Genomic DNA, 17,236 nt, shown 5'->3' with positions numbered 1-17,236 from the left:
GGAAAGAACCAGTGGCTCCTCTTCTGCTTCTCTGCCTTGAGTCCTGATGACTTACAAAGTTGCTAGTGTTGGCTACCTGGAGCCATTGCTGGGAAAGAGTAATAATTAGAAGAAAACAGGCTGTTGCATTCTGTGAGGACTGATCACTGTTCTTAGTTACAGATGTCAAATGTACTTATAAAGGACTTATAATATGATATGGACTTGTTCACAAACTATTCAGAAGTCTTAAGGCAAAGCTTCTGGAGTTTTAGATGGGAGGGAGGTTGTAGTTGGAGTCCTGATTATCTGAGGCTCTATACCCAGTTGCCTCCAGCAGAGAAGTGCTGCCCCTCCCATCCTGCTCCAAGTAGCATAGCACCCAGCCACCAGGGCTCAGAACCCACTGCCTGGCCTGCAACTCTTCTGTGATGTTCACTTCCACATCTCATCTTCCTAAGCATAAATCCATGTGTCTGGGGACTTATTCTACTCCCTCTGTGTTACAGCTTTCCTTCACTGATAAATGTTTTCCCACATTTAAACTCTCACTTTGAAAAAATCTTCTGCAACGTGTTATCACCTAACAAATTACCAGTTTCCACTGAAAATAAATATCATCCTTCTCAACGCAGTGATGGGGACACCAAATGCCCTCAGTGTAACATTCATCTTCCATCATTGGTCAAAAAATAAGCTAGAACCTAAGTTATAAAGATGTGTTACTTAACTTGTCATTTCTGTGACTAAGACCTCAGTAAAAACAACTGAAATAGCAGAATTCTTTGTTTCAGCTCAGAGATTAGAAACTTTAGTGTACCATATGGGCAGAGTGCTCATATAATGGCAGCCAAGTAACACATTGAATCGCTTACTCCCCCTTCCTTTTTTACTTCATAAGAGGCCCTAGCATTTTGGAAGGGGCTGTGTACAATGGCGTAGATTTTCTCTTAGCCAATTCTCTCTACAGGAACTCTCACATATATGTCAACAAGTAAAGTTTGCTCATCTTGCAGCAATCCAACCAATTTGACAATGCAGATAAACCATCACAAACCATCATCAAAAGTACTTCTATTTTCCTAAAGCTTCCAAGAGAATGGTGAGTGAAAAAAGAATATTATTGAACAGTATATACATGTTTCTTCAGAAGTCTCCAGGTTCTGGGTTCTTACAAGTTTTTCTCTAAAGCAGTCGCTGGAAAGAATAAACTGTCTTTCACAGGATCCCTGATTTTTGTGTGTGCATCTATCTGCACATGTATGCATTTCTTTCTGGAAATTTGTATATCTGCAGCAATAAATAAATAAATGTACATATTTTATAAATATAGACAGTGAGTAAATATTAACAGTGAACCTAATGATATTTATGATACTATATTTTACATGTAGAGTCTCATTTTTATTGCTCCATTTATATATTACTATGCATTACTAAATTTTACAGTAAGAGATAGACAACACCAGAGATGACAGAGACTAGACTAGAGATGACTATCATAGTATGGTTAATGTTAGTGGTAACTGTTCCTTAGATGTTTCCATAAAGGAACTAATTTTTGCACTCAATCATACTTTGTAGATATTTTTATTTCTCCTATTTCGTATAGTTTTATGAAGATTTATAATTATGTAATTTGTTTTTATCAAGCCTAATGCACCTCCCAAAAAGCAGCACACAATCCCAAGCAGTTATATTCATTAGCTATTCATGCTCTGAATTTCTGCTGATCCAGAGTAGCTCCTATGTGTTATGCTGTGGGTCACTGAACTTGCCAAAAACATCAGTTTTATTTGATCTTCCTCAGTGGCCAGATGTGGAGTGACTTCTAGAGGTCACAAACAACATCTAGAGGTAAAGATACAAAGTGAAATTCAGGTCACAATATATCCAACACAGGAACACATTTTTAGAAGGTTTGTAGTTCAAACATTGTAATTCAGGACCTTGAGCTTGCAAAGCAAGTTCTCTAAAGTGAGTCATACTCCTATCATCCTTACTAGTTTTAGTTTTGCTTGTCAGATACAGACAGGACCATATTCCTCCTATTGGTAGCCAGGACTATAGGTTATCATTATTTTTGTATGTTTTTTATACTAAAAATACTGTACAGGGGGGTTACAGTTACATGAGCAAGGAAGGCAATGCGTACATTTCCTATCAAGTATTGTTGCCTCCTCCTTTGTTTTTCCCCTACCATCCCTTCCCTCCCACCTCCAAAACTACCCCCCATCTATCTTTTCAGATAGATTCTTGGTAGCAACTTTGCCAATGTAGCCTCTACTTCAACCTACTTCTTTACTTTTCAAACTTCATTGGAATTGTTGGCAATTTTTTAGTAATTTCTTTAGTCTTGATATAGCCTCAAGTTTCTAAAATTATCATTTTGATACATGAGATCATTGTTTGAATCAATATTTGTGTATACCTAAACAATTTATGCCAAATTAAGATCTTCTTAACCAAAATAGACTTCACCAAAAGCATGGTTTCTCTAATTTTGTGTGAATCCTTGTTACCTGGTTAAAGTATAGATTGCTAATCAAGAGATATGAGAGATTTTATAAATTTCCTGTCTCTCAAAGCAAATGCTTGACGGAAATAACTTCTATTCACTGTCCTTGGCTTCCTTGGCCAATGGCAAGACAGAATGTTATGAGGAGGAACATCTAGCAGAGGTCACTCAATTTAGAGAAGACAAGAAACCATGAGAAGACAGGAAGTGGACAGTACAATGTATAGTTCAAGTCTGTATTTGATGTTGGTATAATTTGGGGAGAAGAAGGGAACAAAACACATGGTTTCAATAGGGATACAGGTGGACCCATTGCAACACTGAGATATACAATACATTATGTCAAAAAACGAACTCTACAACTTTGGGGGGGGCTGAGGAGGAGATGGGAGGGCAGGGAAGGGAAGGGTAAACAAGGGAGGAGGCAACAATGCTTGATAAGAAATGTTTCATTATCTTGCTCATATAATTGTAACCCCTCTGTATGGTATTTTCACAATTAAAAAGTAACACTAATGGGACTTTCAGAATCATGGGTTCAAACCACAGTGATATATTATATTTAACAAACATATTCTGTTTATTTGGTGATATTCAGTAACATTCCTATTAAACAAAATCTTTCTCACTTTTAAGCCTAGCTTTGTGATTCATTCTTCAATTCCTAGATACTAATGTTTCTTGAGTCATTCTTCAAGAGATTTGACTCTCTAATTCTCTCCAAACTATAGAAATGGCATGCTGATGGTAGATCTTTTTGTCTTTGTCTTTCACATTTGGTAATAAGTGATAAATTGATTTCTGCAGTAACATTATAAATTCTGGTTCTGGGAGTCCCTGGAAGCTGAAGTAATCCAAGATCCCACTTGGACAAGGTCTCTGGTATGACATCCTCTGTCAAATCCTCCAAACTCAGACTACTACTTCAGTTCAGAGAATGTGCTATGCTGTTCCCCAGACAAGCTTTGAAATAGGACAGCTGGGCCAAGCCCTACAGAGATGATTTTGTTAGGGACTGTATCACTGTGGGAGGAGTATCTGTACCTTGAATGCAGTAATAAACCCCAATATCCTCAGCCTCCACCCTGCTGATTTGCAGTGTGAAATCTGTGCCTGACCCACTGCCACTGAACCTGTCTGGGACTCCAGATGCTAGGTCGGAAGCCCCATAGATCAGCAGTTTGGGAGACTGGCCAGTCTTCTGCAAGTACCAAGATAGAGGACTATCTCCATCACTATCTGTCAGGTTCTCACTAGACCTGCAGGAGAGGGAGACCTTCTCTTCCAGAGTGACAGGGAGCGAGAGTGGAGTCTGAGTCATTATAATATCGCCACTGGACCCTGAAATTAAAATAAATGAAAAGTACAATGTTATATGTGTAATCTAATTTTTCTGTGTTTAGATATTAATTCCCAATCCTTTTCATGGTTTTTCCTTCTATCCTACCATTTCAAACATATATTTCAAAACATATACTGAAAGACCCCAGACTCCTGGGATACTTTCATCAACGGGAGGGCGCCCCAGAAAACTCAGACTCCAGGCCGGGAGATGCAATAAGCAAGAGGAGTTTATTTGACATTTGCGCAAACGGACTCTCTGTACTGAGCAGACAGGGAGCCCTGAGCAGCGGTTACAAGCCCTTTTTAAAAGGCAAAAACCACAAGATTAACGCATAATACAAAGCATTCCATGATTGGTCTATTTAAAGGTCATCATATACGCCAACAATCACTTTGCCACGCGGGAAATTTTGTAACAGTCTTTGTAAAATGACTGGCCCATAGTTGGTTTAAGGGGGGGTTTACATGGTTACAGGCCTATGATTGGTTGACATTTGGCTTAGCTTGTGGTCTTGCCAGGTGGTCGTTATCTCAAGGTCCTGTCTGGGGAATTTCTAAATGAGAACTGAGGAACACGTACTGTCTGTTTTTTATCTACGACCACTGACCTTGTCCTGGGGCCGGCATCTGGTCCCTGAAAATTCTTAACTCATTTCTGGGAAGGGAAGGGTCAACGCTAGCATAAGCAAGTTTACAAAAGCAGAATCAGCAGTTAGCAAGTTAGTAATGGTAATGGTCAATTTTTAATCTTTCAATACAAATATTAAAAAGCATTAATGAGGTTCTAGATCTCATGTATACTACCCACCACACAGTTGTCATAGTTGTCACCAAAGCTCAGGACCTGGTTCCATCTAGAATGTTCATCACTCTCATATAATTAACTTCACCTGCCCCATTCTAGAGGACAAGTTCTGTGCATCTAACCCATGAACAGAATACAAACAAGAAGCAGTGGCCCTGAGGGCTCACCCTCAACACCCCTTTCCATCCTCATCTCCCTCTGCCCTTACCAGTGATCCAGAGCATTAGGAGTCCCAGAGCAGCCCACGAACAGAGCCTCATTTTGGCTGGGAGTCCAGGACATTTGATCAGTGAAGTCGAGGTCAAGATGAGGGTTTATGTCAAACTAGCACTGGAAAGTCCTCCTTGGAGAGCTCTGTGCAAATCAGCAGGTGGGTGCAGCAGTGTGAGAAGAACAAAGTGGAGGACAAGGGCATCGCTCTGGTGAAGAAAGTGAGTTAAATTTCTTCTGTGTTTGGAGAAAAGACCCACAAATACCAGGCTGGCTCCAGCAGTGGGTAGAAGGACCCCTCTCTCCTGATACCTGTATCTGCAGGGAGCTGACCCTGTCAACTTAAAACACTAGAGGCCCAATTCAATTGAAATCTGTGTCCAGGAGTGTGTTGGTGAAGAGTCAATTTGATTGGCCCTCTTCTAGTTATTCTAGAGAAAAGTACTGTACAGAGACTTCATTTGCCATTGTATCTCAAGACTTCTATCCAATATCACTGTATTTTGAATTAAGTAAGGAAATCAAATACCTACTTCAGTTAAGCTGATATCACAGAAAGAAAGTTAACTTATGATTAGCAAATTATCAACACCTGTTAGAGATATTCTTTATAAGCCAGATGCTGGTGGTTCATGTCTGTAATCTTAGCTATTCTGGAGGCTGAGTTCTGAACACATGGTTCAAAGCCAGTCCAGGCAGAAAATTCTCCTTGTGACTCTTATCTCCAATTAATTATTCAGAAATCGTAAGTGGTGCTGTGGCTGAAAGTAGTATAGTGTTAGCCTTGGGCAAAAGAGCTCAGGATCAGTGCCCAGGTCCTGAGTTCAATCCCTACAAGTGATTAAAAAAATAAGATTCTTCATAGAGGGCCTAATAAATTAAGTTCCTTATTATCACTTGTGTCAAAACAAAATATCCCAGAGGATAAAATCCTCCTTACAGAGGGTAAACTAATAATATTTCTAAAGGGAAGAGAAAAATGGCAGAGAAAACTAAATTTATTCATTCATTGATTCATTTATTTTGCATCCGGTCGTGGGTCCTGAACTCTGGGCCTGGCTGCTGTCCCTCAGCTCTTCAGCTAAAGGCTAGTGCTCTACCACTTGAGCCACAGCACCACTTCCAGCTTTTTTTTTCTTTTTGCTTACATGGTGCTGGGGAATCGAACCCAGGGCCTCATGCATGCAAGGCAAGCACTCTGCTACTGAGCCACCTTCCCAGCCCCAGAAAACTAAATTTTATATAGGCATTTTCACAATCTGTAAATATAGGTTGACACTTCTTCAGCATAACTCTTCACCAGACTAACAACAGCATTCTTAATATTTCTCTCTCTCTTCTATAAGACAGTATGAACAAGAACGCCAGTTACATTCAGTTAGGTGGTCAGACTATTGCAACATCTATTTTTTAATCTTTCTACAGAGTCTGCTCCTGGAAAAGTTATTAACTCTGTATTAGACCCTCCTTGTCCTGCCTGCATTCCATGAAGGCAGCCACAGCCAGGACTCCACACCTCATAGCAGGGCCCAGCAAGAGTTGTTTTCATGTGTCAGTATAACAAACACTCAAGATTAAGTCTTCTCTTAAGCTTCATCACGATCTACTCAGAAACTGAATGCAGGTTCAGAGTTGTACAGAGGAATTCATATTCCACTCAGCCTGAAGAACATACATATCTGTTGCTATTGGCCACCATTTGTGACATTATCTTATGGGTTACACAAAAAATTTCTTCTAATAAAATTTATTATAGGAATTTTTGTTGAGGTTACATAAATTTTTCAAGTCTCACAGGATTGTGATACTTATAGTCATAAAGTAAATGATATTTATAGTCACAAACACATTCTAACATTCTGGAATAAATTATTTATATCATGGTTCATAAACTTTGTTAATTCTATGGGCTTGGACAATACAGTTATTTCTTCCACATGGGGTGATATATACATTTCTTTCCTTTTGCTTAGTGTCAGCTGTTCCCTCTTTCCTGCTCATTCCCTCCCTTGCAGCCATTGAGTTGCTTAGTTTGTTATGATCAATGTCCCGTGCAGCTGATAGGTCCCACTGTTGTATGTTGTCCCCTGTTTGCCTCTGTCTCTCTGTCCTCCTCCTGGTTTCCCTCTGATGTGCATATATATACCATATATGTGGTATATATTATTTTTAATAACTTTATTATTGGGAAAATACCATACATTTGTTATCAAGCATTGTTGCCTCCTCCTTTGTTTTCCCTTCCCATTCCTTCCCATCTTCCCCCTCCTTTCCCTGTCCTCCCTACCCCCAAAAACCCAGCACCAAAGTTGTAAACTTCATTTTTCGACATAATGTTTTGTACATCTCATTATTGCAATGTGTCCACCTATATCCCTATTTAAACAATTTCCTTTTTCCTCTCTTTTTTTGTTGTGAACATACTGTACAGAGGGATTACAATTACATGGGCAAGATAATGAGTACATTTCTTATCAAGCATTGTAGCCTCCGCCTTTGTTTCCCCTTCCCATCCCTTCCCATCCCTTCCCATCCTCCATGCTCCCGTCCCACCACCCCATTCTCCTCCCTCCACCCCCCCAAAGCTGTAAAGTTTGTTTTCTACATAACAACTTGTACTTCTCATTGTTGAAATGAGTCCACTTGTATCCTTATTTAAATGATTTGTTTTTTCCCTTTCCCTCCCCAAATTATACCAACATCAAATACAGTGAAACCACGGGTTATACCCTGGGGGAGGGACATACAAAGCAACAAAGAAATCATCATATAAATATGTTATTTGCAAATTATTTCTTTTATTCTTTTGGTGCTTGCTTATGCAAAAAGAATGAGCAAAGTCTTTGAGATACTCTTACTGGAAGAAAGTTCCAAACTTAAATGCCAGTTATAAGGAAGGGGAGATGACTAACACAGGTAAATTCCCAATAGGTTGTAACTTCATCCTGTATATGAGTTATAATTAATATAGCTCAAAAGAAATACTGAAATCTTATGCTTTGATTCCCCCCCCCCAACTAAGAATGTGCAACCATAAGAAGACTCATATATGACTAAATTTTTGTGCATTCTTATACTTTGTGTGCGTTGGTGTGTGTGTGTCTTTGGACTTTGACTAAGGGTCTGATCTTTGGCCCTGAGCTTTAGTATTCAAGGTCAGCACTGAGTCACATCTCCATTTCTGCCCTTTTGTTGGTTAACTGGAGGAAAGAGTCTCTTGCACTTTCCTTTCTTGGGCTGCCTTTAAACTGGGATCAGCAGATACCAGCCTTCTGTGTAGGTAGGTTTTCAGGCATGAGTCACCTGCACTGGCCACTTGTAGATACATAAGCCTTGTAGAACACTGGGATTTGAATTAATTCCTCTCAAAACAGGACAAAGTATAGCTTCAGGAACCATAGTCCCATGATACACAACCGGGCATGGAAGGGTTTCATTCTCAGGATTGGAACATTGTGAAGTTGCTGATCAGTCCTGCTGGCCATTTGCCCTCAACTGCAAACCAGGTGATGGTCTGCTCAGGTGTGTGTAGTTGTAGAGGCTAAGTAGTGGTCATTGCTCTTGGCAAGTTGGATACAGAGAAGCACCAGAAAATAAAGATAATAAGTTTAAATGTTGCCATGGATTAGAGAAAAGCGATTGTTAAAAATCTCTCAAGTGACTATGGATAGAAAAAAATTACCTCAGCCCAATAAAAGATATGTGGCAAAACTATTGTCAACATCATACTAAATGGGGAAAACTGAAATTATAAATTTATTTCCTCAAATAAAGAATATATAAGTGTAACCAACCAAGGAGATGAAGCATCTCTACAATGAAATGTACAAATGTATACATACATATAGTTCCTATTTTTACATACATAGACTTCTCTTTGCTTTGTGAATCCAAAGTAATGGCACAACCCTGACTCCGCAGAGTATGTAGACATGTCATTTACAAGTCAGGAGAGGCATTATAAAGTCTGAGCTGAGGGCCATGTAGAGAAAAGTATGTTAGGATAAATAAGTTCTCAGTGCCTTACAGAAGAAAAAAATACATGTACACCTACAAACAATACCAGTAATGCATCCCATTTAGTTGATGTTTTTCTGATTCTGATCCAAAACAAAGCAGGCTTACAAGTTCAACTCCTAGGCAACTGAGTCCTGCTTCCTCACCATGGTTGCAGCAGTAGGAAGAAGAGAAGCAAGTTTGCAACTACATGTCCAAACTACATGTCAATTCCTAAGACTGATCCTGCTCAGGAAGAGCTGGTTTGGTGACTTAATTTCCCTGCACTGCCATGGAGAACACAGATATCTTGCATTGGTAGAAAAATTTATGGAATAGTTTTAAAGTCAAAGTTCTGGAAGCCAGGAAGTCTAGAGTGTCATCTGTTTTAGACTCTCTTCCTGACTGTTCACTTTCTTGTAATGTCCTCACAAGGACTTTGACGCCTTTGACAGAGACAGAGACAGAGCCATCCAGTGCCACATCTCCTCAAGACACTAGCACTACAGGACTTGCTACAGTCTCAGGGACCTCACATCACCTCAGTCACTTGTTACAGACTTCTCCAAGGACACATATCTCAGGGGACATGAATCAATCCTTGAAAGATGTCCTTTGCTGATAAATGAGGCAGGAAATAGAGGCAAAGCCAAGCTTCCAGTCTGTAAATTCCAAAAACAGAAGACTTTCCCCCACAATTCGGCATGCTGACAGCTCCTTCTGAGTGTCCCTGGTCCTAGTCAAATACCCAAGCCTGGAGACTCTTTGTTGATGATAAAACACTAACTCTGTGGTTTCCATAGTTTACTAAGCTAGATAGGTCTTTTCATATATATTGTGGGATTTCGCTACCATCTAGTGGTATTCTTCTAACATTACATGTTTTAAAAACAGGATTCTACTTTGTTGTTGTTGTTGTTAATTAAGTTTTTATTTTACTTCATTGCAAAGATGCTGTCCAAAGGGTTACACTTACATGAGTAAGGTAATGAGTACATTTCTTGTCCAGCATTGTTACTCCCTCTTTGTTGTTCTCCCACTATTCCTTCCCTTCCCTACCTGGTTCACCTCCCCCTCAAAGGAGTATAGTTCATTTCCAATATAGAATCTTGTGGGTATCATCGTTGCAATGGGTCATCCTGTGTCCTTGTTTCAGCATTTTGTTATTCCCTTTCCCCTCCCCAAATTAGAAAAATGTATATACAAGATTCTATACAAGGGCTGGGAAAGTGGCTCAATGATAGAGCGCTTGCCTTGCATGAATGAGGCCCTGGGTTCAATTCCTCAGCATCACATAAACAAAAAGAAAAAAGCCAGAAGTGGAGCTATGGCTCAAGTGGTAGAGCACTAGCCTTGAGCTGAAGAGCTGAGGGACAGCACCCAAGCCCAGAGTTCAGGCCCCACGACCAGAACCCCCCCCCCCTCAAAAAAAAAGGAAAAAAAAGAGAATGTTCCCATTTAATAATTTTGACAAATTTTTACCCTTCTGCTATTTTGAACAGGACAGAATTATTTTAGGGTCACAAGCAGGGAATTCCCCTGTGACCTGTCTTCTCTACAGGCATGGAACCCCTATTTGTAATCTGCTGATCATACTGAAGCAAATTTTTGCTTGTTAGGACTATCAAATTTTTGGCCGATGTACTGAGGATGTTTTTCCAGAAAACATAAATTCACACATAGAAATTAGATAGTCACAGCTGTTTGAATTGGCATTAGTAATAATATTTTTATTCTTGATATGAAATATCTCTATATAAAACAGCACGAAAAACACAGTTTGTAACACAATAAACATGAGTATATCACCTAGAATCTGGATATGGTTAGTAAACTCTAGGGGATTTTCTCATAGCTTTCAAACTTTTCATAAACATAAATAATAGAAACCAAATGAGATGGTTTATACCTATAATCCTAGCTACTCTGAAAATGGACCTGTAGATAGTGGGAGTTCAAGGTCAAGCTGGAAAACATACAAGAGACCTCCATTCCAATCAATAAAACCTGGGTGTGCCTATGTGTGGCTTGTCATCCTACCTGTGTTGGACATCCAAGTAGGAAGTTCACTATCCAGGTACACTAGGAATAAACAAATGCAAGACTCTATCTCAAAAACAACCAAAGCATGCTGGATGTGGCATGATTCAAGGGGTAAGATGCCTTCCTGGCAAATGCAAAGCTCTGAATTCAAACCCAAGTACCTAACAAAAAAATTAAAAGTAAATAATATGAAATAATTCTCTAGATAACTACTCAGTCTAATTATCTTATGTATTCTTCAAATAATCTTGTAGTGAAGACAGAGAATTGAATAAGCCAGATCAATATAATACTCCAAAATCATAGAGTGGCCCAAAGGTCAGCTTTAAGATCATTCAATGTCTGGATCATACTGTTCTTAGATCCACAATCTTATGGGGGGGGGCGGGGGAGGAAACGAAAGTATAAGTACAATGCATATATTTACACCCTTCATCCAGTTTCACTTGTTGAAATCCTATCTCAAATGTTATGTTATAGAAGTGGGCCTTTGTGTGTATTTGGATGGTAATTAAGTCATGGAGGCAAGCCTTCATGAATAGGATTTAAATAAACAAAACCAAATAGATTTCACTCCTGATCTTGAATACAGAGCATCACTCAGAAAAAAAAAAATACTGACTATGCTGGCATTGCAATCTTGGACCTCCAGGATCCAGAATGTAGAAATAAATTTAGTGTTTATAACCAATATAGTGTCTAGTAATTTGTCATCATAGGTCAAAAGGATGAAGAGTAAGCCAGCTGAAAAGCACTGTTGTGCTTTCTCTATATTATATTTTTCCATCTTTCTAGAGTCCCTGTGATATGGAAAAATGTTAAGGCTCCATAGGGAAAAGTTTTAAAACTGCCTTCTTGTCCAACTCTGACTTCAAAATTTTGGAATGTAAGGAAATGACATCAAGTATCCAAGAGACCTAAGACAGGACAGTTGATCCTCGTCTGCTTTGCTCTTCAGCGCCTAGTGCAAATTTACACTATATAAACAAGTCAAATAAGGTAGTTATAATACATTTTAAAATGCATAGCCACAAAACACTTTATGAACACTCGCTCTCTATAGTCTCATTGGCTCCCAAGTCCAAAATAGGAAACTAAGGCTTAAAGAGAGGTAGATAATTTACCCAAGTTTGCAAAATTGGTATATTTGTACTTTTAAATGCAGATTAAATTATATCCATACTTAGGCTGTCATACCATGTTCATTTATTTTCCTGCAGAAATAAAAGGCTCACAAACTTTTTTTTTCATGTTCTATACTCATATGTGCTACTGTGATATCTCAATCCTGGCTGCCCCCAAGTCATATCAGCTGAAGTTGATACATCTGTACCCACTCAAATACAAATGGCTGAGACTTGGGCAACTGTACTTTTAACTCTCGCATGCAGTGATAATGTGCAATCAACAGTATGAAATCCTGGGCTAGAGAATAAAACTTCTATGATGGTGCTAGGGCCACTTCGCAAATCTTTCTTTGTCTCTTTCTTCCTTCCTTTTTAGTGCTGGGGATTGAACCCAGGGCCTTGTGCATATTAATCAAGTGCAACAACACTAAGCTACATGGCCATTTCCATCTCTCAAATTTGATTTACTGCTACCCTATTCCTGATACTTTGCATTCCTTGGTCATACTATTTGGAAACTACTAAACTTCATAAACTTTTTATCATTTTTCTCCCTTCCCATGTATCAAGACACTGTGCAAGAAGGATTTTTCTGACCCCCCAAGGCAGAGTTCATGGCTCATCATCAGGTTTTATTTTACCATGCATATCACTCTATTATTACATTTATAATAACAATTCACTTAAATAATTGTTCTCTTCTTCAGACTATTGGTAGACTATTGTTCAATCCTATTTTTATATAACCAGGAATAGAATTTTCTTGTCTTGTTTTCCTCTTTTTGACTTGATAAAATTTTCCTGATTTTGTAGAACAGTTTATTCTCCATGAATATTGTTTCAGGACATTTCTGCATAATGTCTATAATAAAATTAAGAGATTTCCAGCCAAAGAAGACAACTCAGCATTCTAGAGGTTAATGACTGTTCTCTTGGTTCCTGTGCGCTGGGCACTGCATTTGGCATCTCGGTTTTACATCAATGGACTATCTATATAGAAAGTTGCTTTCTTTTTGGTTTCCTATTTTGAGCCATATGAAGTATTTAAGGTGTATAGCAAGTTCATTGTGGAAGTATGAGCTGGTAAAATTTTTAAAAACATATTATTTATTGTAAAGATACTGTATAGAGTTGTTACAGGTACATGAGTAAGGTAATGAGTACATTTCCTATTGAGCATTGTTACCCCCTCCTTTGTTTTCCCTCTACATTCCCTTCCCTCCCTACTTCCCCAACTCCTCCTGTTCCCTACTCCCGAAGTTATGAAGTACGTTTTCAACTTAGTATCTTGTAAATTCCATTGTTACAATGGGTCAACCTGAATCCTTATTTCAGCATTTTCTTTTATTTCCCTGCCCCTCCCTAAATTAGAAAAATGTATTTACAAGATGCAGGGCACTGGAACCAGGGTTATATGAGCTGGTAAACTTTAGCCTTCAAATCTTAAAACAAAAATAAGCAATGCATGATAAAATTTGTTCATGAGGGTACTCTCAACATCCTGATTGATGCTCTGATTCTTCCATTAAAGTATAAACTTGTTAGAATCCAGTTTTGATCCAGGCTAAAATGCAAATACCCATGGAAAAGATGACATTAAGTTGGTATTAGTTAATTATGCCTTCCTATTAATGAAATAATTGGAAAAGGTTTTTACAAAAACTGGATGATAGCAAGAGGGATTTTAGAAAAAGGCATTATAGTGGGTAAGGTGTTTAAAATTGTACAAAACTGGAACTGCATGCTGGGAAAAGAATATCTTCACAGGGAGGAGTAACTTACTTTTTAAAATGAGCCAAGTTAAGATGGATTATTATGTAAGAAGAAAGTTTGTATTTGGTTCTTTCTAAAAACTAGCAGATACTTATCTATTTATAAAAATAAATACTAGAATGAAAAGTTCAAAACAACTTTGATGATGCATTTAATATTTTGGAGACAACAACGATTTTCAGTGTAGACACAGTTCAATAACTATGGTATTTATAAGCAATGGACTCCCAAGTAATCATTATAAGTGATGTTCTTAGAACAGTGCAATTTCTTAGGATGTTATTAGATAGGAAAGATATGCATGATATAATGCGATGAAAAGTCAAGTTATAAAGTACACTCACACCTGTAGTCCTACCTACTCATAAGGGTGAGATTTGAGGATCATGGTTCAAAGCCAACCCCACAGGAAAATCCATTTAACCACCAAAATGCCAGAAGTGGAGCTGTGGCTAGCCTTGAGAAGAAAAAAAAAGCTGAGAACAATGCGCAGGCCGTGAAATCAAGCTCTAATTTTGGCAATAAACAAATGAATAATCAAACAAATATATGACCCCAAAGTTGTAGGAAAATATGTATATGCATATATGCATGGCAGAAAGGTCTAACCGTGGTGTTAAAACTCTAAAACAGTTCTAACAGAAAATCTGTGATAATGGAAATATTCTATATATGTATTGTCTAACAGACTAGCCATTGCTACATGTGGCTACTGAATCTCAAATGTGAATAGTGTCTGAGTAATTATTTCTTCCAATTTTAGTTAAGTTAAATGAAATTTTAAATAATGAGATTCATCTACTCACTGTGAGCTGGACAACTCAGTTTCCAAATAAGGAAGCTGAAGTTCTCCAAAAATAGTGATAAAATATAATCCAAGCCAGGTGCAGCTGGCTAACACCTGTAATATTAGTTACTCAGGAGGCTGAGATCTGAGGATCATGGTTTAAAGCCAGCCCAGGCAAGAAAGTCAGTGAGACTCTTATTTCCAATAAACCACTAGAAAACCATAAGTAGCGCTGTGACTCAAGTGGTAGAGTGCTCGCCTTGAGCTGAAGAGTGCAGTGACAGTGCCCAAGACCAGAGTTCAAGCCCCACGATCAACCAAAAAGTATATATATATATATATATATATATATATATGTGTGTGTGTGTGTGTGTATATATATATGTGTGTGTGTGTGTATATATATATATATATATATATATATATACATATATATATATATAATCCAAGTGAAGAAGGTTCCATTGGATACTAACTGCATGTCTGTGAATTATCTGAGTTTTTCTGTCTTATAGAATTCAGTCATCACTCACCTAGATTGACTGCTGGGAGGAAAAGGGTGGGGATAAACACAAGCTACTTGGGATACTGAGAACTGCTCCTTGAAGGTGAAGGTTGTGCATGAATCTTTTCTATGTTTAGTAGACAGCAAAGTGTCTAGAATGCTGTAGGTAGAAAAATGTATTTCAAAGTGTAAAACAGGTGCTCTGTTTATCAAAATAGGAGAGAAATCAGACAGATGAATTCTATAAATATACAAGCAATATACAGAAAATTTGCTACATTCTATTCCATGATAGGCTCTGGAATAAACTTTGGTTTTCTGTATTCTGTAAATATTCACACACTAAAAAATAGAAATGTAATCCTTTATTACTGTTAAAATACATAGGATACCTTCATAAAATATATTTGTGGACCTATTTTTCCCTTAATTTCTTCTATACCTGCATTTAAAAATGGCTCTAAAAGTTTCTAGATGTGTAAAATATGAACTCCATTTATTTCTTTTGTTGAATTTGTACTCTAGATTGGATTTAAGTCCCTATTTCATCTTAAGGCTTAGGGCTAGGAAAAGAATAATCTCAACAAATTGTCATGCCTCATTTTTAAGGAGAGCTATGTATTTATTAGGAGAAATATGTATTGGTCTTGGTAGCTAGGAACCTTCAAGAAACAAAAGAAAAAGAACAATTCCACAGCAGTCTCAAGTATTAGCATATCTCCAAGTGAACACTAGCTGCTCTTTATTCTATAGTATATTTACAAAGATAATTTTACAAGCTATTTCTAAGCTATTGTCATCCTCCAGAGTAAAGTTCAGGCATGCCTATTGCTCATTTTATAGATCGCAGTTGCTCAAACTCAGAATATATTGTTTGTATAGGTTTCACCTGGCTATCTTTACCTCACTCACTAGAACTGAGGGCTGGGAGATTTACTTCAAATATATAAATAGACACACACACATCACTAACTTTCACTATTGCTGTAAAAATTAAGTCCCTTTTGTCTCTGACCCAAGAGTATCACAAATCATCTAGCATCCATGAAAATGTTATTAACTTGCAAGTAGGTTAAATTTCTAGCTTCATACAGTTCTAAATACTCATATGAAGAAAAATATATACCTAGAGTTTTGGTGTGCTTCTACTTTACGAAGCTCTCAATTTTCATCTTTTTTTAAAATACATTTTTAATTGTAAAAATACTGTACAAAGGGGTTACTGTTACATAAGCAAGGTAATGAGTACATTTCCTATCAAGCATTGGAAGGCAGCTCAGTGGTAGAGTGCTTGCCTTGCATGCATGAGGCCCTGGGTTCGATTCCTCAGTGACACATACCCAGAAAAGGCCAGAAGTGGCGCTGTAGCTCAAATGGTAGGGCACTAGCCTTGAGCTGAAGAGCTGAGGAACAGCACCCAGGCCCAGAGTTCAGGCCCTATGACTGGCAATTAAAAAAAAATCTGTATGAATATTCATCTTATTTGCCCTATTTTAGACATTGGAAGTCACATATTTCCATCAGAACTAACTAAATTTAATGGCTGCAACTTTCTACAGGGTTTTTAGGATCTAATAAATTGTAAATATGCCCCAAGGCTTTTTACTAAAAGGTGAGAGAAAGAGATCCAAAAATGGAAGCCGATAGGCAACCAGAGCATTATTATGTAGCTTTAGTTCACTGTTACAAAAACAGGAGTGCAAATCAATATGATGGTTCATAGTTACAAGACCAGAAGACATACTGGAAACTGACATAAGAGAAGGGTCAGTCACTGTAGGAAAACACAAAACAGGATGTACCAAAGGATGCAATCATCAGTGTCCAAAGTAACACAGAATGGGATAAAGTCATTGCAAGCATATATTTGATGAGTAGTTCACATATACAAAGAACATCCTCCCAGCAACAACAAACAACCTGATTTTACAATGTGCAAAGAACTTAGATGTTTCTCCAGAGAAGACAATTAAAGTGTTAACAAGCACATGAAGAAGGTGTTTAACATCACTAATCACCAGGAAAGTGTAAGTCAAATCAATGAAGAATATGACCACTTCATATGAATTAGGATAACTACAAAAATCAAAGTAACAATACTGACAAAAGTGTGGTAAAATTGGAACCTTTCTATGGGAAACAGTATAGC

The 17,236-nt window shown here is 37.9% G+C and overlaps 1 pseudogene; it reads right to left on the bottom strand.

Annotated features, from left to right (window-relative positions):
• The window catches only part of LOC122116639, a 1,030,500-nt pseudogene that overhangs the window by 210,854 nt on the left and 802,410 nt on the right, over nucleotides 1-17,236 (bottom strand).

Source organism: Dipodomys spectabilis, unplaced genomic scaffold (genome assembly GCF_019054845.1).
Source record: "Dipodomys spectabilis isolate Male_0828 unplaced genomic scaffold, ASM1905484v1 ptg000137l, whole genome shotgun sequence".
NCBI lineage: Eukaryota > Metazoa > Chordata > Mammalia > Rodentia > Heteromyidae > Dipodomys > Dipodomys spectabilis.
The sequence above is the reverse complement of the archived record's forward strand: the minus strand, read 5'-3'. Positions and strand labels throughout refer to the sequence as shown.